This window comes from Microplitis mediator, chromosome 8 (genome assembly GCF_029852145.1).
Source record: "Microplitis mediator isolate UGA2020A chromosome 8, iyMicMedi2.1, whole genome shotgun sequence".
Classification (NCBI taxonomy): domain Eukaryota; kingdom Metazoa; phylum Arthropoda; class Insecta; order Hymenoptera; family Braconidae; genus Microplitis; species Microplitis mediator.
Window position 1 is genome coordinate 5,193,661 of NC_079976.1, and position 26,239 is coordinate 5,219,899.

At 30.2% G+C, this 26,239-nt stretch overlaps 1 long non-coding RNA gene across 1 annotated transcript; it reads left to right on the forward strand.

Moving 5' to 3' along the window:
* Window positions 1-1,056: 1,056 nt before the first annotated feature.
* On the forward strand, window positions 1,057-23,612 carry LOC130673977 (uncharacterized). The gene is made up of 5 exons (XR_008990950.1): window positions 1,057-1,388; window positions 6,265-6,391; window positions 22,204-22,324; window positions 22,455-23,291; window positions 23,366-23,612. It is a non-coding gene; the product is annotated as an uncharacterized LOC130673977 (long non-coding RNA).
* Window positions 23,613-26,239: the final 2,627 nt, after the last annotated feature.

The following is a 26,239-nucleotide window of genomic DNA, read 5'->3' on the forward strand; positions in this document are numbered from 1 at the left end:
ATAATTGCTCTAATATTTATATATTTACATATATAGGGCTGGTTTTTAAAAAGTCTATTTAAAATGTAAGCAGACTGACTTCGAATTATCAGTCGAAATTTGAACCTATGGTACCTTAGACAATTTTGTGTAATTATAATTGAATTGATAATTGATAAATGAGTTTTAATTGGTTGTCGATTTTAAGACAGTTTGAAAATAAAAATTTATGTCTCTTATTTCGCGCTACTTCACGTCCGAGTTTTAGTGTTAACGGATCTTGATGACAAGAGTGCAATAAATTTGGCGAGCAGAGAATAAGTAAAAAAATTTTTTTTTATATTTGAAAGCGTAGACAGTTAAGAAAAAAATTAAACATATGTGTAAAGAATTGTCGACCTCCTGAAGTCTACTAATGCGGACGTTAAAATTCTTTTTTATATTTAGTTACTTTTTTATTTTATAAATTTCTGAAATTATAAATATTTTGATAAAAGAATACTACGTTTAGAAAATTTTTATCAGAATTGATAACTTTGAAAAAAAAAAATTTCTGCAAAGTAATAAAAATTTTTAAATATTTGTGACTCATCGAGCATTATTGAAGTCATTAAAACATAGCATAATAGTGAAATATGAGTAATTTTTTAACTGCATTGCACGGAAAATGAATTATGATCGTAAAACACGAAGACAAACAAATAATAAAAAAATAAAATAAAATCTTGATATTCAAATAATTTTCAAAATTTTTCCGTCATTAAAATTATCGGAAAGATTACATTGGAAAACGCATTGATAAAGTATTTACATACTCTATAACTCGAGTAAATGATTATGAGTTTGCTGTTTAATTTTTTTACAAAAAAAAAAAATTTTTAATTTAAATACCCAGAAAAAATTTTAATCTAATCAGATTTTGTTAGATTTATCCAAATTGAATTTTTTACTATATATTTATTAATGAACAGTATAATTAATACATCTGTTGATTGGCATTAGTATTTTATACTAAAATATATCGACTATTGATTAGCTTTCAAAATTTTCTTTTTTCGTGTTAAAGTAAAAAATCTCTAGATAAATTTTGATTAAAATTATTCATAAGAAATTCAATAAATAAATTAATTTATTTTTTATTTACAAGTTTTTGGAAGCTATCGGCAAAAAAATACTGATTAAGAAGTGATTGATATGGCAATTTTACTCGTGTAGATCAAGCAAAGACCGATTGATCGACGTTGGTATATACCTCGGTAGTATACCTCGGCAGGCGTGAGGGATATAATTATTTAGTGAGGCGCGCGGAATAAATTCACTGTAATAACCGGTGGCGCGTTACGAATGTCTTACCGGGACGACCAAATAGATTAGAGATTCCTTGACGTCGCTGGATAAATCAGCTCAAGGTATGTGTGTAACACACTATGGCTAATATATAGTCAGGGTAGAGAAAAAAATAAACAAATAAATATAAAATAAAAAATATATTAAAGAAAAGGAAAAAAATAAAATAAATTTATACGCGAGTGGTACTATCCATCTCTTGGCTATTATTACACCCTCAGACCACCCCCGACAGAAACCGGACTTGACAACCAGACGGACAGTTCACGCCCCCTCATCTCTTCTCACTTTACTTGCTCTACTTGTAATAATGCCACCGTGAAGATATATATATATATATATATATATATATATATATATATATATATATATATATATATATATATATATATAAGAAATCACTGTCCAGACTACCGCGACATTCCGCGATTATTAATAAGGTCATACAGTTGACCAGTGGCTCTCTACATAATTTTTTCTTTAACTTCGGTAATTAAGAAGTCAATTAATTTTTTTTTCTTGCAATAGAAATAAATAGAGAAGGGCAAAATGGCCCCTCTGAGGAAAAAATGTCATTAACATCCATCCGGCCCACTTGGCCCCTTGTAATTTTAATTACTAAAAAATTGCAGCGGTCCCAGCGTGTACATTTAAATTATTTACGAAACAATATTTCATATAACAATAATGAGACTTACATTTGAAAATTTATCATGTCACAAAAGTTAAATTTTCTAAAATTTATTTCATACACAATTTATACTGATGGAAGTTAAATTTGCCATGATATAATTGCCATATAAATTATTAATATGAAAATAATATTAGGAATGGGACCAAGAAAATTATAATTTACTAGAGCAAAAAAAAAAAAAAACAAACAAACAAACAAATGTAACTTTCTAAACATGACAAACAATAAATTAAGCTTATTAACGCAATAATGAGCGTACAAAGTATGAAAGATAAAATTACAAGATGTTTATCCTCCCCCTCGTTGACGAATGCTTGAAGCCACCAACGCGAAATTAACAATGTTATACAAGAGATGAACGTTTGTTTGTGACAAGCATTGCATCTTGGAGATCATAAATTATAACAATGTAAATTAGACAATATACTGGTAACTCATATGCCTAGAGCATCAGTAGCAGTCAGCAACAGAGATCTCTTGTCTTTCTATCGTAGACTTGACACAAGGTCAGACACGACGTTACTTTTCCTCTTTGCTTCAACGTCGGAGTCCCGATTATTAATTACATTTATGCGCTTCTGACTGTTGCCATTCTCGTTACATATCTAATTCTATTTTCAATTCTTCTTTGCCTCCGACATTGTAGTGCACCGACTCACAATCTCTCGACTTATTCTACCCTGTATTTATTTATTTTTTTTTTTTGTAGTATAACCGAGAATTATACTACTATACTTTATTATATTACTATCCTATACATGCAGACATATTTATATACATATATGTATAAATATATATGACGTCGGCGTCGTCGTCAGGAACACGACGTCTTGTCAGCGGGCAAAAAGCGTGAAGTCGCGCACATAATAAATTACAGAGTTGAATCTCTTGACTTACGGACGGACAATGAGCCGCGTCCATGATTATTCTCTTTTGTGAGGGAGAGATATGAAAATTTTAAAACCGTCGTCGCGACGACGCTGTCGTACTTTGTGTCTACATGATTGTTGTCATAAATTAAATATTACATTTGTCTGGTTAATTACATTTATTAATTGTTATTATTATTATTAATGCTTTCAAAAGCTTTTGTAAATGTTTAAAATAGAAGTTAATTTAATTTGTTTTAACAATCGTTAAGTTGGTTACAAAGAATATGATATTTTATGAACATTGACTTGTTGCATTTCAACTACTTGTTGCATTTGAATTTTAAATTATTTAGAGACAGTAAAGTTTACTTTTTATTGAGAATGTTCAGCTTAAAGAGTTGAAATTGTTTGTTTCGTAAAACAAAGTACGTAATTTTCAAGTAGTGTAGTATAGTAAGTGGTGGAAATCTCTTTTGAAAGTTGAGTAGATGAAAATCTAGAAAGAAAATAAAGAGAGATAGAGAAAGAGGGAGAGAATTTGCGAGATAGACTCGTTGTCCCGTGAATTCGTCGAACGTTGAAGGATGGCTCAAACATCAAAGCGAATGTTATTATTAGACAGAAGACAAACTGGTGCGGGCGTTAAGCTAAAACAGTTTAACTCAAATATATCACCACTTAAACGCCTACACCTCTGTAAAAAATATTTTTCAAGACGACTAATAAATAGTCGCTGATTCGAAGTTTTTATTTTATTTATATATTTTATTAAAAAATTTTTATTTTTATTATTTATAATTAATTACTCATGAAATGTGTACACTGTAAAAAATCGGGACTGAATAAGGAGTTTTTTTTCAGAGGAGTGTAAAAAATACCTCTTTTCAGGAGTGAATTTTATTCCAAGGAGATTAAATAAATACACAGTCATCCGCTGCCTGTCATGACAAAACGACGTATCTCAAAAATTATAGTTTCGAGAAAATAGCGTTTAAAGTTTTAACAGAATTTGAGTACAATTCAACAGAAAAATTAATTTCTGTTATGACAAAACGTTGTAACTCGAGATACGTTTTTTGTATCGTAACAAACTAATGCTTATTTTGATAAATAGATGAAATTTTTGTGACAAAACGCTGTAATTTCTAATGCAAAAAATATACGTTTTTTTTCATTTCTTTTATACGCACATTTGATCAATATCATTGGCATAATTGATCAAATTAGTAAAATTTTGATGATACTCTATTATTAAGTGACACTAAATAAACCTTTTTAGCTTTGTAACGACAAAACAGCGTATCTCGAGATACGTCGTTTTGTCATAACAGAGCAGAATCCGTTCTGCATTCACTCCGGATTCAATTCGCGTTCACTCCGCAAATTTTTTACAGTGTATCGACTCAATAATATTTTCAAATTAAATTGCTCCTGCACACCTCAAACGCGAAGCGTTAAATATTGTCTCAACTTACTGTCACTTAGGTTTTTTTTACTGATTTACAGACATTAAATCTCGTCAAAAATTTGTGTGTATCGCTCTAATGTAGTATAATAAGTACTTTTATAAAGAAGGCATGATAATGAACAAGTCTAACCCTCTTTAAAGTCATTTAAATAGGATATTTATAATAAAAACTGTAATGAACTATTTTATTTTCAATCACGTCGGTTAGTCTGCTCGTATGATGCACGCGGTCGCCTGTTTAATCCTTTCCATTTAATTAAAATAAGTATACCAAGTCCGGAAATTACGATTTATTATAATCTGAGTCGACATATATATTTTTTTTAATGTTTAGATTTTTTACCAAGTGCTAGAAACATTATTGACGTGACGGTAAAAGAAAAAAACTGCGTCCCAATAAAAAAAAAGAGTTTTAAAAAAATATGTAGACATAATTTTTTCTTAAATCAGATCTATGGAGATCTCGGGGCCTTAAAAAAAAATTCGAATAAATTTTAGATCCAATGAGATCTGCATGGATTCTAGATCTTAATAGATCTGTTAATATGATCTTTGAAATTTTTATTTTACTAGATCTAATAAAAACAAATTCAGTAAAAATGAAAATAAAAAGTCGATGGAAGAAATTGCATATTTTTAGCGATGCACTTGAACAGTTAATTAAATTTTACTATCAAGCTGCAGTGTAATTGTTTGTAAAAGGAATAAAATTATTGAATTAACATCCGCGTTAAATGGCCTTACAAATAATAAAAACGCAGCTGAATAAGAGAGTGATTAAAAAATAAAAATCAAAATAATAATCAGGATCACTATCACTATCATTATATCAACTATTTATCATTGGGCACTTGTTCATAAAGTACTTAAACATAATTCATAACGACTTTTAAATAAAATAAGTTTTGTACACATAATAACAAAATCTCCATAATAAAAAGGATTAAAGAAAAAAAAAGCTATTAAACATCTTATTTATTTTTAAACATCATCGGCAATATATTTAAAATATTTTAATAGCTTATTATCAAGTCTTGTAATCTCAGAGTGTTGATTAGTCCTCGATGGAAGAACACGGAAACACGTGGGTAGATAAAATGAAAAGTGAAAGAGTATTAACAAGATGACGGTGATGAGAAGAAGTAATAAATGAAATTTAAAAATATATAATAATAATAAAAGTATATCAAGGCAAGACTTTGAACGAGTTTTACCCGCAGCTCGATATACCGATCGATCGATCTATCGATCTATCATTTAGCTTTAAAATTACCTATCTATCGACTGATTACGTTACACACATACATACATACACGTATATATATATATATATATATATATATTTATTTATTTATAGAGTAAAAGATATGGTCGATCAATTGCAACTTTGTAGATCCAATCGATCTCAAGTTAATACACCAACAACAATATTTATAATTTCATTGGTTATTAAATAGTCAATCTCCTCCTTCTATTACACCTCTACCCCCACTTTTCAACAGCTCAATAAATATCCTAAGATTAATTAAACTTAATATTTATTATACTATATATTGAGAGTTCCAAGTTCAGGATATAGAAAAATATATGTATCGATATATAATATATGCTAATTTAAATATTAATTACCATCAATTTTTTTCACCCTTTCCCTTTCCTTCGTTAGCTGCGACCAGTGACAGCTATCGCGATTGCAAAATTATCACCTATATATTCAGTGCGTAGTTAATAACTATCGAGGCCGGATTGTCGCAGCCATTTAATTGATCATATTATAAATAATAATTAAACATCAAGATCGTTACTATAAATTGTTTGTGTTGATTACATTTACCATTTATTAAATTCTCTAATTATTTTGTTTGAATGTTTTATTTATAATTTGTGTTCTGGTAATTTCTTAGATCAGATGACAAACCGCATAGATGAATAAATTGGAAGAACGTTTTTATAATGGATCGATTATCCAAAAGTACATTTCTCAATATAATTGGACTGTTGCACAAGAGTTAATTTCCCAGGTTATTTTCGGTGAGTGAATAAATTATTTTTATTAATGATTTAATTTTTTTTAATGTTTATTACTGATCTAAATGTGTGGATATACTTGTAATGTAATTGAAAATTTTATATTACGAAATTTTAATCTACTTAATAGACATTAAATAAAATGTAGTAAAATAATTACGGAAATTATTGATGATTTTTTATTGCGATTAAATTTTTTATCGGTTATTAAATTATATTTAATATATAGGTAATTTTTTTTACATATTTTATTAGTCAATCATTACTCACACAGTATGAAATAGTGTAGAAAATTTTTTTGTCTTTTTTGCTCTGATTCAATTGCGATAATTTTAGTTTACAAAAAAAAGAAAAATTTATCGTTTGAAAATACCCGTGTAAAAAAAATTCGTTCCAAAAAGATTCCAAAAAAGTTCTGCATGTGGAACTTCTAAACATGAGACAGATTAGAACTTCGAATGGAGCCTTTTTGGAACGTTAGTGATTTCGATGGTAAAAAAACAGTTTTTATGAGCAAATTTAGAGAAAAAAAAGGACGTTTTTGGAATTTTATATAGACTTTTCAAAAAAGTTCCAGAATTACCACTTTTGACTTTTTTATGGACATTCTAGGCATTCTAGAACATTCCAAAATCACTTCTTTTGCATCTTTTGTACAATAAAGACGTTCTAGAAACATACCAAAATAGTTCAAAAATCACTAATTTTGAATGTTTTATAGAACAAAAAAACACGTCTTTAACAACTTCCAAAAAAGTTCCAAGAACGTCCTTTTTTGACTTTAAATTTGTTCATAAACACTTTTTTTTACCATCAAAATTACTAACGTTTCAAAAAAGTTTCATTCGAAGTTCTAATCTGTCTCATGTTTAGAAGTTCCACATATGGAACTTTTTTGTAATCTTTTTGGAACGAATTTTTTTTCACACGGGTAATTATCCGTAAAAGAGGGGGGGGTCTCTTTAGACTTTTTTAAAATTTTAAATTCAGAAAAAAAATTTTGTACCACTGCTGGGTTTCATAAATTTCATAAAAAAATTTATTTACAAAATCATAAGTAAATTTATATTTTGTAACGTCATAAAACCACAGACGAATCACTTCCAATTACTTAATAAAAAATATAAATAATTTAATACTTACACTATCTATTAAAGTAAAGATATAAAATTCCAAGCAGGCATACAACTTATAACACTTAGCGTCTACTCTGCAATAATTAATTTTATTGCGGATCTCTAAATAAATAAAATTTAAAAATAATGATTATAATAAATACGAGCAATAAAATGATAAATAAATAATATGAACGTATATGCATAGACATAAAATAGATATTAAATAAAATCTATTAATAATTTTGTTTGATTGCATTAAGATAAATGTGTTATATATATTTATTGTTTGACATGACCTTTTCTCAGGTCATATAACTTCGCGAGATTTTAAATTCGATTATCCTTATTTCTTTTAATAATCTCTTAATTATTAGCGGTATTACTCCTAGTTTTTATCGCGTCGGTATCTTTGATGCCAGCTCACCAATCAACTTATCGTTTAATAAAATTTAAAAAATATACATATATATATATATATATATAATAAAAGATAAAAATTAATCACACATAGATGTTAATATACCTCTATATATATACATATGTATATATATATATAGACATATAATATTATATCCAGTAGAAACGAACATTCCGCGAACATTCAACAAGTGGATCTGCAACTTGGACGGGTTTTCAGTGGGCGGCAAGTGTATACTAACAGTAGGTAGTCAAGTTGTCTTATATATTCACATATACGAGCACAAGTTGATAAAAAAAAAAAATAAGGAATGATATATCCTGTAAGAAAGATATTAAAAATAGTGAGTATAGCAATCTAATGGTTCATATTCAAAGTTTCAATGATTTCAATGCTCTACTATAATATATATGAGACTCGGATAGCTTACGTACCCAACCACGCCCATGTTACTATGAATCAATCATTCTTTACATTAATATTATTAACGGTCTATAATTTAGTCTGTGATATTTCAATTTATATAAATGAATTATTGAAAGAAGGATAGAGGTATCACTTGATTAAAAAAAATTGATTTAAAAATCTTTGATTATTCGACTAATTGAATTTCTACGGGTTCTATAGACATCGAAATTTCGTATGTCAGTTAGAAAAGAAGTAGTGATATTTAATCATATTTTAATTATCATTAACACGAAGGATCCCATTTCGCGGAACAAAAAAAACTTATTTTTCTTCTCGGTGATATTTTTGTGCCACAGTCTAGGAACTTGTCTCTGGTTTCTTATCGAAGCAAAAATCAATGACTTGTATATAATTAAGCCTTAATAATTTACTTATAAATATAAAAATAAATGTCTCTATAACTCGAGGAATTTGTTAGTGTCTGGGACAACAAAAAGAAAATAAAAATCCATGATGGAAGGTTGACGCTGCGACTAAGAATGATGAGAGGTGAACACAAAGTGTCGTTTCCGACATATTTGCGTGTTCTTTTGCCACCTGCTCATTGTTCGCATCGTTAAAAGCATTAGCGCAGCCATTATTCTTAATTACCGTTGTCCTAGTGCTTGACGACGTGCTCATACTTATCCAGACAATATATATCTTCAATTCTTTATTCTCACATAAAACTGAACACATCTAACTCTCTTACACTTTCTCATATTGTCTGCAAACCCTACCTACAGTCTGAGACTAATTCAAGACTTTTCCTCTAATATAACATCCACATCCACATCTTCGTCCTCATCTTAAATATTATTTATTATATATTCCATAAATTCTTCATGCGGGTAAATATAAGTGTCTCTAGACCAGAGGATGATGTACTATCTTGGCGACTACGAACTACTCCACCACTATTCCTAACTAATTCTTCATTCAAATCATAGCCTTATTTCTAGCTGCCATAACATCGTCTATCATGTCTCCATAAAATAATAATCATATGACTATTATAACAAAACAAATATGACTATTAATAAATTTATACAAATACATACGTACATACGCACACATCTACACGTACAATTGTCTAGATATAAATCACATCAACACCCTCAAGCTAACATCAAAACATCTTCAACAGTAATCTCTGCTCAAAATGTATTTATGCATTAAGACATAAAGCATCACACATCATCATGAATATATATGTACATATAAATATATGTATGTACATATTCATTTATATAATAGCGTATATACCGAGCAACTAACAACCGTCCAAACATTCAAGTATTAACTCAATTCAATGGTACTTTATGAATGAAAGTACTTTAACAACTTGAATGAACGTCGAGTCATCGCCTTAAGGAATTTATATTATTATTGTGTTATCCTAAAAAAAATTAACTCCAGTACCAACTGCGTTATACATCGCAGAGTTTAACTGATCGATCGAAAAATTATTTACATTTTTTTATTAATATCCACGAAAACAACCCCCGTCAGCTATATGCAAAGTATTTTAAAACGGTATATTTTTTGGTTTGTTGCCTGGAGCTGATACTTTCGTGCATCGGTTTTTGGAAATTCATTCTTCGTAATGCACTAGAGCTCATCCTTGTCTTTCTCCTCCGTCAACTCCCTCCCCTTATATATACAGCTGGTAGTCTTTGATGTTCGTTTTCTGTAAGGCAAAAAAATTCCGAGCAAAGAGCCCTGAGGCTCCTCAACTTCTTCGTCTTGTTCTTGTTCTTCTTCTTCTTCATCATCATTTCCTTCTTGTTCTTGTTCTTGTTCTTGCAAAGAAAAAGAATAAAATCTCAAGAACCCTTTTCTTTTCTTACCCATCTACGGTTTCTTCAAGTATCGCGTCGTTGTGTAGAGTCAAGAGAATTGTTTCATGAATTATTAACTAATTTTTACTCAACTCCGACTTATCCTTATTTTCATTCTTTTTTTTTCATTATTTTTATCATCATCATCATCTAATTGTTAACTTTTAAACCAGAATTTATAAATTTTTTAGTCATTAATATAAAATAATTCATTTGGATAAAAAACTGTCATTGAATTAATCATTTTTCCAAGGATTCCAAAAAATTCAAAAGTTTAAATCCATTTAAGAGATACTTATGTGTAAAAATTTTTATTCATAATGAATTTTGATCTAAATTTCATCATGAAACTCAGATTTTGACACAAATATGGTTTTCATTATGAATTTGTATCAACAATTTTAATCGCGACAAAATTATGACTTAGTCAAATTTTTATCCAAGTGATCCGATGTTCATTGAATGAATTAATTAAACCTAGCTTTACAACATCAATATTATTCTACTATCTGTAAGTGACGTATAAACTATGCTTTGGTTGAAGTCATACCTTGATTCAGAAATCTAATTTGAAATAATTCAAACACGATCCGAAACAATTCAAAGTTGGCAAAATTGACTATATATAGATATACACTTTAGCATGGATTGAATTATTCCAAATTAGATTTCTGCATTAGGGTACACTGAAAAAAATAATCGCTAGCTGCTAGCGATTTTTTTCTTTAGCAGCTAGCGATTTTTAATCGTTAGCTGCAAGCGATTATTTCGCTAGCGGCTAGCGATTTTTTCTTTAGCAGCTAGCGATTTTTAATCGTTAGCTGCAAGCGATTATTTCGCTAGCTGCTAGCGATTTTTTCTTTAGCAGCTAGCGATTAAAAATCGCTTGCTGCAAGCGATTATTTCGCTAGCTGCTAGCGATTTTTTCTTTAGCAGGTAGCGATTAAAAATCGCTTGCTGGAAGCGATTTATTCGCTAGCAGGTAGCGATTTTTTCGCTAGCAGGCAGCGATTAAAAATCGCTTGCTGGAAGCGATTTTTTCTTTGGCAGGGAGCGATTAAAAATACTGTTTTTATCATTGAAATAAATTTATAAATATACATATTCATATATATTTATATATTCATATATATATACACATATATATATCTATATATATACTTATATATATATATATATATATATATATATATATATATATATATATATATATATATATATATATATGTATATATATATATATATATGAATGTATAAATATATATTTACATATATGTATAAATATACATTTCAATAATAAAAATAGTATTTTTAATCGCTCCCTGCCAAAGAAAAAATCGCTTCCACCAAGCGATTTTTAATCGCTACCTGCTAGCGAAAAAATCGCTACCTGCTAGCGAAAAAATCGCTTCCAGCAAGCGATTTTTAATCGCTACCTGCTAAAGAAAAAATCGCTACCTGCTAGCGAATAAATCGCTTCCAGCAAGCGATTTTTAATCGCTAGCTGCTAAAGAAAAAAATCGCTAGCCGCTAGCGATTATTTTTTTCAGTGTAGACTCATAATTATTTGTTTTTCAATTATGACTATTTTCTATTGATATTTTGAATATTGGCGGCCTGTAATTCTGTTTTATCATTGAATTTCTAATAAAAATAGTTCAAATATGTCTTATCCAATCCAAAAATAAGTTCAGGGTGCCAAATTCTTATTGGAGGGTCTCTAAAAGACTTGAAAACTATGGCTGGTAGATCTACCAACTTTTCATAGTAGGGTTTGTTGGAAACTACCAACTTGTAGAACCCTATCTCCCACCTTGACGAATTTCGAGTTGGCAACGCTGGTTCATTCACTTAATTAATTTTACAATCGAAACTGATTTACGTAACTCAAGTACTTGATAGCAGAAATTTATTGATAACTTCTGAATCGATAAATTTGATAAAATGTTTAGTAGTAAAAATTCAGTCATGTTTATATCGAAGTCATCTCAAGCCCAATTCAAAGACGTAATAAATTAATTTTAAAATTGATACGGATTTACTAGACGAAAAACTGTCGGAGCAAAGTCATGAAAGTCATATTTGTGTCACGATCTGAGTTTCATGATTAAATTCAGATCTCAATTTATTATGAACAATTTTTTTTACACGAGTGAGTATTACTCTTTATGTAGACTTTAAATGCCAAAGGCATTAAAAACTCAAGCTACCGATCCATCCATCCATTAATCCTCCTACTTGATTTTAACTTCCTAATGATAGCGTACACGTTCAGCACATGGAGCAAAGGATAGTAAGAATAAAATAAACCAAAGACGTATTAGAGTTAAAGACTGAAGAAAAGGCATAACCAAAAACCGTAGACATTAAACTGCTGACCAAACTGAACCCTTTTTATTTACACAAAGAGTTTTGGCTACTTGACTACCAGTTGTTTCAAGCAAAGTAGCTTTTGGAGAGATCACGAGGTCCTTGATACGAAACTCCGAAAGTTTATAATCGGCAACCTACTCATTACACTTAAGGACATGGCATATTTCGTGGCAGTACAGCAGACATCAGTAGACACCAGCAGACACCAGTCGTTTTAAACGTAACAAAGAATAAGGCTAAGCTATCTTATAATAAAACTTGCAGCAGACTGTCATAAATAACGCCTCCACCTCCAACGACAGTGGTGATACTCCACGCCCATGACTCCTTCCTTGGATTATTTTAATGTACTGGTGTTATCGTCTTGGCTGGTTAGTCGCTTACTACGCTAGTGGTGTAACCAGAGTTACCTTGTTCAATGTACGCCTTCTCGGGAGGACAGGAAGTCGATGTCGCGGTGAAGAGGTGAGCGGAGAACCCAAGGAGAATGCTGGCTGGTCTCTTACGTGACACCGATAATCAGCGAGTTAAGTGGGGTTTAATTTTCTCGGTGCGGGCGGCTGGAGGAGTTGTAAGAAGGTGGTGGCAGAAAATAAAAAAAGAAGAAGGAGGAGGAAAAGAAGGAGGAGGTATAAAGGTGGACGAAAGTGGTAGAGGACGCGGTTAAAGTTTAAGTGGACAAGAGAGGGCTTAACCGATGCGTGTATACACCTGCCAGAAACACGCGAAGCTTCTGTATAAGAGCAAGACACTACGGGATTATAAGTTTTAAAGGAGAGTAAGATTGTATAAGTGTAAAATAAAAATAAAGTAAATAAAAGTATTTTATGTATAAGTAAAGAGAAACTACGGGCGCGGTTGAGGATTAATGCAATAGCTCCAGCAGCTAAAGAGACACAAGAACCGCGCGTCCGACGATCGTCGCCCTCGCCACCTGTAATTGGCTCCAATCATTGTGGGTTATACGCTCAATGTTTTGTCCTCCTGACTCCTGAGTTCTGTCGTAAACGCTCGTTTTCAGGCACTAAAATAACCTCAAGACAATTATCGGCTGGGTAACATGCAAAAAATACGTTTTGTTTTAAACTTTGATAGTTTGTTTATTTCATCTTGTTTTACGAGTTATTATTCCAATGAAAAATTTTACTTTTTGCTTGTCGTTTTTGCTCGACCCAGAGATTGATACTTTGTAAATTATAGTTCTGTTGTACTCTGTACTGTATTTTATGTACCAGATTATTAAGTCTATAAATAGTTTTCAAATGTAATTTTTAATTTATGTAATTGCGTATAATAACAACAATAGTCGAGGACGTGGGGCAAAACGGTCATTCCAAAATAAAATAATTTAATTGATTTAAAATGAAAATGAAAATGTTGGAAAATCCAAAAGTGCACACCTCAATCGCTCATTTTATTTTTAATCATTACTTTTATTATATAATATTAATGTATTTTTTTTATTATCAACTTTTATTCAACTTACAAATTATCAATTTGATTTTTTTATTTCTTATTTTCAGTTTAATATCTTTTAATTAACATTTTTTTTTAAATATCCCGCCTTTTGTCTTAGATGTCGCTTTTTTTCAAACATATTGATACGCTAGTGCTGCCACCAGTAGTTGATAGAGAGAAACAATGAAAAAAATAATAACAACAGTAAAAATAGCAGCTAAATTTTTCACGAATAATCAGTTTTACGTCGTTAATTAATTACAATTAAACTAAAAGGATTCAGATAGTAATTTTCATCAGGGTTCTTGTGATAAAAAATACAAAGACAGTAAAAGAAAAGTTAGGCCGATTAATGGTGTCTATCGAGAGTTATCGTGTTTACGAAGTTTCATACGTAACAATTGACAGCACTGGTTTCTTGAGTTAAAATAATTTATTTTAAACGAATAAAATAATGAATCGAGTTAATTTTGGGTTCAAATTGTTCCTTAATAAATTCTCTACATGCTAGTATACAATTTTACCTATCTTGGTGTAATAAGAATAGTATAGAAATAATTTTGTGAGAGTAAAATAGTCGAATAAAAAAAAACGTTCATAAAGAACCCTCAGGTTCGCAATATTTTGAGAATATAAATTTTTAACCATTTAAAATTTCCAATGAGTTTTTTTAAAATTGACTTTAAATGAGTTATAAATCTTCTTTCCAAAGCAATTAAGTACTCATCAGATAAAGATTGATATTGAGAGCTTCTGATGCACAGTTGCACCTCTACTCCACAAGCTATTATATTTTGCTCTTACGCTTTGCGCAAGGGCTTCCTCTTGTCTTCTCAATCGGTCCACATCTCATTATAAAAAACTACATGTAGAACAAAAGTCCCATTGATTTAAATTCATTCCCATGACCTTTTTCCATCACGACCTTTATTAAGACCTGATTTCCAATTACAATAAAAATAATCCACTGTTTAAATTCAAAAATAAAGTAACAGTCCACTGAGAATTTTAATAAATAAGTGGCAATGCCTTCGTTTGTCTCATATATGTGTGTATATTTATTTTATTTTTCACACAATGTGTGAAAGGTGTATAATAGAATGGATGAAGAGGCAGTATAAGTTAAGTGATGGTAGAAGCAAAGGTGTAACAGAGCTACCACAAGTTTATATAAAGCTCTTTGTCGGTAAACTTTACCCGAAGAATTGTGATAGCAAGTAGACGATTACGCTCAAATTCCCAGCCGCCCTCAACTCTTTATATTCAACTAAACTACATACTACTGTACTCTCGATACTTTACTGTACATTCTATACAGTATATTGTATACTTAACTCTTTAAAAGTGTGTGACGTGCGATCCCTATTGTGGTATGAGGGTGATAGATCCAGACAGTTGGACAATGCGATCTAGATAAGACACACTCTTGGAATCGTTTTTATTTTTTTCACTGGACACCCGATGGAAGACGGATCGTAATGGGACTATTGGCGAGTTGAGGTGAATACACAAACACCTTCAACAATATATATATAGATTGAAAGTCTTTTAAATTTAAATAAAATAAATTTATATTCAAATATTTAACTTTCTTTGGTTTATTATTAAATAATGAGAGGAAACTGAAGACTAAAAAATATATATGTACGTATAGATATTTCCGTTTGCTTCTTATTAGTTTATTCTCTGTTAGATACCGCAAGTACTTGGTTTATAAAGATTATCTCAATTATGAAGGCGTAAAAGAAGCAGACTCATGCCGAGCATCCTCGGTCATCATCATCGCTCTCGTCTTATGCTACATCTACAATCACTGCGGGTTTCTCCTTTTTCATACCCGTACACATCATATACAGATGGCAATAATATATATACATATATTATTTACATGCATATACATATATATTTATAAAAAAAAGTACCCACGCCTCCACCTGCTGCTATTAGTCGTCAATGTTGCCTTTTAACGATCAAACGTGAAAATATTTAACTGCCACCTTTAAACTATTGCCGCCATTTTTGTTTTATTTATTGAAGAATTTTCTTTTTGAATAAATCAATATTTCAAATATTAGGATGTGCAATTTGACAGTTCGCTTACTATTGAAAATTGTTTGTAAAAGTAGAATTTTTGTCTGTCTTTTAAAACTTTCCCATTTTACTCAAAAATTTATGATAATTAATGATTCGTCTTATTTTCTCTAATGACAAGAAAAATAAACGATTTATCGTAATCGAAATAAAACTCGAATCTTTTTCATCCCCCTCTCAATAGTCAATAAATTAATTGAATATTTTTAGGGTGAAAATTCAAATTAAAGGGAAAATCTACGGCAATTTTTTTTCAATCTACAGAAAAAATTTCTAAAGAAAAATTTCTGTAAAGTATAACAGTCTAGTATAAATATATACACATAAATTTGTTTATTTCTTGTTCGCTATATCAGAGATTTTTTTTATTCAAATGAGTTTGTGAATTTAATGGATGAGCTTGATAACAGGATCAAGTATTACGATAGTATCAAGATATATTCTGATACAAGTTTATTCATTAATTAATACGAAATTTTTTTTCAAAATAAATAATTATAAATACATAGAGGGAAAATATCTCGGACATTAAATCATTTAGATTGTGATCTATTAAAAGTATGTATTAAAAAAAAAGTTGATTTTTTCAGCGATAAAACGAAATAAAAATAAAGATTTAAATCTTTGTTGTCGGAGACGTTTGAGAAAAAAATCAGGTGTGATTTTCAGTAAATTAAACCCCGTTAAAATTAGTGTCACTGCTTGTAGAGCAATGAATATAATTTGTACTAAAAATTACCAGTTGAGTATTTTAGCAGAAAACTTGTTTTTGCTAAAAATATATAAGACATTAAAGTTAAATTTTTTTTTATTATTGTTCTTATTTTTTATTATACTCAACTCTTTCCTCTCAAAGCGATAATCGTGCGTGTGTATATCCACAGAAGGTTATTCTCCCGAATCTCGATAATCGAGTGGCATTCTCGGACGAGGTATAACCGCGAATAAGTTTAAATAAATAAAAATAATAATTTTAAAAATGAAAAAGAAAGGATAAAGAAGGGATACTTATGGCGCCGGCTTGCAATGACATCAGTAAAGAGGGACGGGTCCGTACGTCATTGAGAACGCACCTGACATTCCCAAGATTCAACGTTGATATTATTCCTCTCCATCTCAACCTTCATGCATTTGTGCATTTGTGCGTTCGTTCGTACCTTTATTTCATCCTTTCTTTCTTCTTCGCACTCTTTATATCTATATATATAGGAATATTATATTTCTTGTTTATATATATTGCCGATTTGCTGCCGATTCAGCAATCTTCTGTTCTCTTACTCGCCATCTTGGACGTACGATAACGATTATTCTCGATTCTTTGCCTCTGTCGGCTTGTCGATGGCTCCATCTTCTTTTGGTATCACTGTATAAAATCCAAGACAAGTGTTTCCGCGGATACTGAAACCATTTCTTGCGACAAACGGTTAGGTCTCATATATACATATATATTTTTATAAAAATACGTTTTGTTGGTATTCGGCATTCCCGCAGGTTTACGATCTGAAGAATGTTTTAGTTAATAAAAATATATCAAGCAATAAATAGCGACATTTGTTTATTTTTATTTTAAAATATAAGATGTTATTGTACTTTTGTAAGTATATATGTATATATGAAGAGATAAAAATAATGATAAATAATAACAATTTAAAGAAAGACGTTAATAAATGATATGATGACTGTTAATTACTCGCTGGAGGTATATGAGATAAATATTAAATGATAAAAAAAAACTTGAAATGTCCTGGGGGTTCATTAGGGTGAAGTGTAGTTGTAAACCGTGTTGAGGGTGGGAGGAACTGAAATAAGTCTGTGAGTGTGCAGGAGTAGCGCAAAGAAGCAGTTAATATTGTCCCCCGCAGGCATATTTTACTTTAAAGATAAGATCTTCGGGATGCCTCGCTAAAAGCTACACGTGTTTATCGGCGTAAGCTTTATACCTATCTCACTTTCTTTATTTTTATTATTTTATTTATTTCATTTTGGGTTTTTTATTTTTTAACCAGCCCTCGAGCCCTCGGAGAAGAGAGCCCGACTAGTAATTTCTTTCGGGGTAATTTCTCCACGCCCCGGCCCATCACTTATTTACTCTCGGTAACATTCTTTCATTACTTCTGTGCCAGATTTAAATTATTCTGCAGATAAATTGAGATAATTTTAATTTTATTGCTTATTAGTGGTTGGAAAACTTTATAATTAATTGATGGAGAAAATACATGCTCTGACAAGAGTCTTAGAATTATTATTGGATTAGAAAAATAACGTACCAATTATATAATTAAAAAAATTTAATTACGCGGTTTAGGTTTACGTGTTGAAATGAATTTTCAACTAAAAGAAAATCTGCAGCTTTTAATCATTTGGAATACGCGCTTCTATTGTTGTAATAAATCAATTAAAATTTTAGCAGTTTAATAAGAATTTATTTTATTTTTTTTTTTAATTGAATTCAATGGTAGAAAATTTTTCAGTCAACAAATTATTAATTTCCATTTTGGTCCACCATAAAAAAATTCCAATAATAATTTTCTACATGCATAAAGTTCCGGACTAAAAATTACAAGGGATTGCTTCCCATGAGCAATAATTAAAATCTATATTTTAATTACGATTGATTAATAAAAAAAATCTACTTTACCGACTTGGAGACAAAAAGTTTATTTCTCTATAACAACTATATGTGGCGTTGCTGGTTCTTGACAATACGACGGTAGAAATTAACAACTCACTTAGTTTTTGGCTGTTAATCTTCATTAATTTATTTGTTACACTCAAACGAGAAAAATTACAGTGATGATAATGAATAGGGTTCTGTTCTATAAGAATTTCATATCAATAAAAAAAAAAATTAGATCAATTTTTTGTGTTCTTCAAAAAAAATCGATGTAATTGAAAATCAGAATGTTTTTCGTGGAACGAAAATAAAAAAACGGAATGAAAAGTGAAAATCTACGAGATCTAGATTTCTGAAATGTTTCGCACGTCAGCCGATAATTGCAGGCCACCCCCAACTACCTCTTATGTCACCTTTAGATTCAAATTACATAAATTATTTTCATTTTCGTTGCGTAAAAAACGTTCCAATCTTCAAGTGCATAGAAATCGTGCTTACACATAAAAACATACTCATCATCGATGAAAGTCAAAATTTAATTAAATTATATATTTTTATGAATATTAAAAATTTTCGGATTTTACTTTGCTGCCAACTATTACTAAATTTTCACAAATTTCAACCCAAAATAGACACAGTTTTTTATATCATGAGAGCTTTTTCTCTAAACCAATTAGTGGTATTGCTTACAATTAAATAAATAAATTTTAAATGAAACATTAAAATTAAAATTTACCTCAAATAAATAACAATCAATCTATAATAATTATCTTGGATGTAAAGTAGTGATTTAATTAAAGATATATCTCTGTCATATATGTATACATATACACACGTACATAATCTACGTACATACATGTAAGATAATAGTGAGGTAAAGTAAATAAAAGGAAAGAGTTGAGCGTGGAATGAGAAGTACATCATTACCGGATGCACACCACGCGCCTTCCGTTCAGACACGCGCGTCACGTTCTTCAAAATCGCCCTGACATTAGGCCCGTTCTTCTTAACTCACTACATCATATATTATATATATACATATATTACTGTGTACCTTTACTCTGGACTTTTGCGAATGTAAGGAGCCACCGTACCGATGTACTGGTGTATCGTATATAATCAGAAATCTCCTATCTCTCTCTCTCTTTCTGTCTTATAAGTTATATACCGCCCTCAAAGTCTCTCAAACTTACTTGCAATATCTTGGATGTAGCATGTTCTCTTCAATACACGTCCAAACCGTAGCATCTACCGCGTGGGTTATATCGCTCAGTACTCGGTATCCACCTCGTGTATACCCAATGATTACCCGTCTCACGCGATACCAAACCTCCTCTTACTCTTTTAAAAACTTTTATTCTTGTTATCTTCCTCCTCGTCTACTTCATTCCTTATTCCTTCTATTCGTTTATTTCATTTTTTCACCCACCCTATTCTACATATAATCTTCCTCTTCTCCGAGTTCTTCTTCATCATCATCATCATCATCATCATCATCATCGTCGTCGTCGTCATCATCATCATCATCATGGCTTTCTCTTCTTTAAACCATCTTACTCACGACTACTGTGTAAGCGAAATTAAGAACCGAGGTAATCACTGATACGTGCACGACGGTGAGAGTACTTATCTCTTATGTGCTTCAATTGTTCATGAATATTTATCAGGATAATTTTAGACTTTTTTCATAATACATGCTTACTAAAAATTATTTTTTCATTTAAATTATTTCTCCTGTAAGATGAGTAGTTAGTGCTTCAAGGTTAATCATATTATTTGATGTAAATATTTTTATTTTTACATTATCATAAATTATAACTTTACATTTTTTTATTTTTTCAAACGATTTAAGTACGAAAAAATCTTTACTCTGTGATAAATAATTAAAATTGAATTTATAAACGGGGATAAAAATAGATGAATAGTATAAAAATCAAAATGAAAAAACCATTTGCATATATTTGATGTTGGTGTCTGATGTGACGTAACAATAAAGTGATGGTGAACACATGTTTTAGTGGGCATTACAAGCTCTATGGGGTGGCCCTGTCCAAACTTACACCATTTTCTATATCGATGTGTATCTGAAGATCAGAACATCTTTCGCGGGAGGGAAAAAAAAAAACACAAATGGAAACTAAAAATCTACTGGATTTAATTTTCTGAAACTTTTCGCTCAGGCGCTAGTATGTCAGCCGAAAGTTGCAGGCCACCTCCAACTTCTGGAACTACTCCTTAAGTCACCCTTAAGCGATTACCTGTCAATTTATCCGCGAAAATTGCCCTGAGAGAAAAAAGTGTATATTTCCAAGTAAAATTTCTTAATTTAAGTATTAGTTTACTTAAATAGTGTCAAGAAAATATTTTCTTAATTTTAGTAAAAACGCATTGTCTATTATAGAAATTTATGAGTAGATTAAAACAATTATTATAAAGATAAGAAATATTATACTTCGATATAGTAAATTTTTTCTTGTTTTTAGTATTATGAGTCAAGTAAACATGTTTACTTGAATTAAATTTTTTTTCTGCCCTCCGGCCGGAAAGTAGCAACTTTCGGGCCGCTGCCCTAAACGAAGTTGCAACTTTCCGGCTTCGTCGAGCAGAAAAATAGTATACACACCTTGGCCAGTAAAAAAGAAAGCCTCAGACCACATGTTTGTCAGCCTCGGCTTCGCCTCGGCCAACAATTACATATGCTCTGAGACTTTTCTTATTTTACTGGCCTAGGTATGTAATATACTATTTTCTCTCAGTGTGATCCGCGACATATTTAATGAATATATTGTCGCTAGGATCATATATATATAATAAATATAAAATTGTCGCTAGGATCAATTGTCTACGGTTGAATTGTCGCTAGGATCAAGTGTCCACGGATCAATTGTCGCGGATCAATTGTCTTCGGATTAACGGTCGTGCCATCCGCTTAAGCTGTCAAATTACATAAATTTTTTTAATTTTCGTTGCGCGAAAAACGTTCCGATCTTTAGGTACATATATATATATATATATATATATATATATATATATATATATATATATGTTTTCCCGCACAAAAAAATATATAAATAACATATATTTCCCATATAGCCGATACATTGACGCATATATGTCACATATATATATTTTCGTGTGGGTTATATATAAATATATAAATAATATAGGTGAAATGAATTTCAAATATTGTTTGAAAAATACTTTTGCAGTATTTGCAAATTATCTCAAATAAATCAACCACAGGAAAGTGCAATCAATAATTTTGTTATTATTATTATTATTATTATTATTATTATGACTACAATTACTATTGATATATCATATGTATATATATTTTTTACACATAACTACATTCTATTTAATTTCAATGCAAATTAAATTATTAGATAAAAAAAAGGATGAACGTAATAAAACCATAATTTTTTAATCTAATTTTTTTTTTTAATCAAATGAAGAGTGAAAAAAATTTAATGGGGTCTACCAATGGTATCTTAATTTACTCTGTGGGCCTGATACTAAAATTCAAGTCCCAAGACCTGATTATACTTGATCACGATGACTTGAAACTTTTTTGCGGTTTGTACTTTTATTGTTTATTTTTTTAATGCAGGTGGTAACATACATGCAGAACGTCTTAATCTTGCTTCCTCCTCATTTTATTTTTATATTTATTTATTTTTATTTATCATTTCCTTCTTCTTCGCAGCTCTATCTCTCTCTTCGATTCTTTTATTACTCTCTTGAGTGCAGAGCATGTAAGCTACAGTAGAGTAGAGAGACGGCAACGAATAAAGATGATGACCACTATACAACCTCGATGCACCCACTATCGATTCCCCCTTTATTACTTTACATGTTTGATATCTCGATCCCACAGACCACGCTGGACCACCAGACACTTTGAAATTGATCCAATGACATTCTGATTCACATTTTATTTTTTTTTTATACTTATTATTTTTTTCTTTTTGTATCATATCAATTTTAGTAATTAATAAAAATTCTATTGTTCTTATCTTCTATTAAAGACTAACGTCTGCAACTGATAAGCTAATAATTTTTAAGGAAAAATTTTTGTTTCCAAATCGTTTTCATAAGACGAAAAAATATTTACAGAATAATAAATATTAAATAAATAAATCGCAGTAGAATTTCCCACGATTTAAAAAATAACGTTTATCTATTTGAGTTTATTGTGATATTATCTGAGACCTTCAAATGGTTAATGGCAGTATTGTTATTTAATGATGAATATTAAAATTTATAACCTGGTGCATGTCGTTATAAACAGTTCTACACACTAAGCAAAGTCACGATAACATTATTTTCTATTAGAACGACAAAAGTTGCGCATCTTAACACATCGACTAATCGCTTAAAAAAAAAATAATCGTATATTTTATTTAAAATCATACGCGAAATGTCTAAAGTTGGAGTTTTTTTATCCTTTACGTTGCTAATTGTCATTATGCAGATGACAAATGCTGATGATGAGGGGCCTGTTTTTCAATGGGAGTACAGGTGTACAGAATTAGGAAAACCTGTAAGTTCAAATTGCTTTTTCTTTGTTACAACTTTATGAATTTTTCTTATTCATGTAATTTATTTTGAATTTAGTGTGGCTACTATAGAACGCCATGTTGTGGAGAAGAACATGAATTACACAAAATTCCAATAATTCGATGCAGATCTTACGACTTACGATATCCTGAAAAGAAAATTTGTCAACGAATGTCAGATGATTATTATAGCTACACCATAAAAGATGAATAATATATCGATCGTCATCAAACCGTTGATGACATTAGATCATCTTAATCCATAAAATGTATATCGATAAAAATATATTTTGTCAATAAAAGAATTGCTTCATTTAATTGATTGAATTATTTTATTTTTCCATTTCAAAAATTCATACAGAATCCTATTTATAGAAATTTGAAAAATTATACGACGGGAATTAAGTGAATATTTCCAAGCTATTACACGATGATTGTAGTTACGTGATACCTTAAAAAAAGTTTTTAATAATCGAAATAAGTGAGATTCAGTTTTGAATAGTGCGTTGAGAAGTGATCAGAATTAGTGTCAAAGTTATTTTCATGATTAAAAATATATTAATTTGAAAATTAATGTTCAATAATTAAATTAAAATTGTAGGAATTTCCATGATAAAAATAAATTAGTGATATTGTTTAAGTTACTTAATTTGTTATGATATTTCACGTATTTAATAATCATTACTTCTTTTAGGTTAAATATAAATATTTATAGCCCAGAGTATAATGTCGGTTATATTTTTTAATTTTATATAAAGTCACTTAAATAATTTTATATCAGATTAATTGCTTTGGAAAAATATTTATAATATTGTATTTTATTCAAAATATACGTGAAATGTCTAAAGGTTGTTATGTCCGGATTTAATTAATTAATAATAATTAATTATTGGAAATGGTCGCGTGGGCCTCAAGTGAAAAGACAATTTTGAATTGAAATTTTACGGTAACAAGCAACTTGCCACGCCTCCTCGAGTGCAATATCGAGACGATCTTCCCGTGGGATTTTGTAGTAACTTGACTGTTTAGATTTATTTAACGAATATGAACTAATCGGTTTAAAAGAAATCGAAAATTTATCACCTCGGTTCGCGGTTCTGGAGGGAATAATTAAGAATATATAATTGAATGAATTTAGAATACAGTCAAGTGTAATTCCCTGATTGGAGGAATCGTTGACGACGTGCAACGAGGTGTTGGCCGAAGTTGCTATCCCTAAAATTGTTAACGCTGCACTTTGCAGCGAGCGCGGCAAAGAGGCCCCTTTAAATATACGGCAAGCCGGATATAACAAGGTTTTCTCATTCTTCGCTTTGTTAATCGTTATTACGCACTTGACAAATGCTTTTTACTTTAAAATCTACTGTCTAAACATGAATTAGTGAAAATAAGTGAATATTCACTAATTCCAAGTGCAAACCGAACAACTAATTTAAAAAAGTGGTTTGGTCGGCACTCAGAATTAGTGAGTATTCACTTATTTCACACGGAAACAAATAATTGACAATAATTGTAGTTCAACTTGTAATTATTTATGTTATGTTCAATAATTAATGTCGTTTCAATCAATAAAATTATGATTTTAATGTTTAAACTGCTCTAATTAATAATGAATCGTTGAAATATACTGCTTGACTATTTAAAACTACTACTTAAATCTTAAAAAACTACAAGACACTTGTCAAAAAAATGCATCTGTTATTAATTTCTTACGTTCTACTCCATAATATTTGCTGCGATTCGGTCTAGGCGCGCTGTTGACGAGAATCTCAGTAATATTTACTAATATTTTTTTTCCATGCACTTATTCATGTTTAGAGAGTACTGAAATTTTTGTTGTCTATATTCCTTATCATAAAACGTTTTATTATTACTACACTTCTTTTTAGTTTTTTGATTACTTTACTGATTTCGAAATGATTCATGAGCAAATACTTATAAATTTTAAGAATAATATGTTTTGATTGAGTGTAAGGTTTAAATTTACATAATAGTTACACACAAAAAAAAAAATTCTCGACTGAAGGCAAATATTCTTGATTCAAGAAAATTTTTTTGGAGATCTAAATTTTCTGAGATAAAGTAGAAATCTTCTCCAACCAAGACGAATTCTCTTGGCTCAAGAAAATCTTGACTTGGTTCCCGAAAACGTTTGTCTTAAAAAATATTTTCTTGACTCAAGATATCTGTTTTTTCTGTATAAATGAAGTTTCAAAATTGTAAGATTTCTTCATGTTTTTATTTGAAAATAAACTTATTTTTGAAAGAATAATTACGAAAATAGATTTTATTTTGTTATCAAAACTTTATCTGACTTTGTTATATAAAAAAAAAGTATTTAATAGCCCAAGGCATTCTGCGCGTATATTTTTAAGATCCAATTAAAAATTAATGATACTTTTAATGTCAGATAATACTTCCGTCTACGTGTTTATCAATTGGTTTCAAAAAAATATAACAATGGAATTTCCAAAATGGAAATTGAACAATCATACGATTGGCTGGTTATCTCAAGTCCATCAAGTTATACGAAATCGAATCCCCGAAGCGTATCTAATGACTCAAGAGACTTCACGACACACGACACGAACCGCGAAACCAAAATCTCCGTACAACACCCTCACAAGTATTAATTTTAAAAAAATTGTGCACACAAATACAGACTTTTTATATTTACTTTTAAACTACCTCAAGTTACACTTGTTTTTATTTTATTTATTTGAATTTTTTCATTGGCCAAAAGGGTCTCCTTAATCTCAGGGCGAAATCTTTCTCGGGCTCGAGGGCCTTTGATCTGTCGTAGCTAATTAGTATCATGCCTCGGCAACGTCAGATTCAGTGCCTTGTGGACACTGCACCACACTTATACACACTTGTATGTACTCGTCGGGTTCTCTTTCCAATTCAAAAGTAAAGCTCACCCAAACTTATT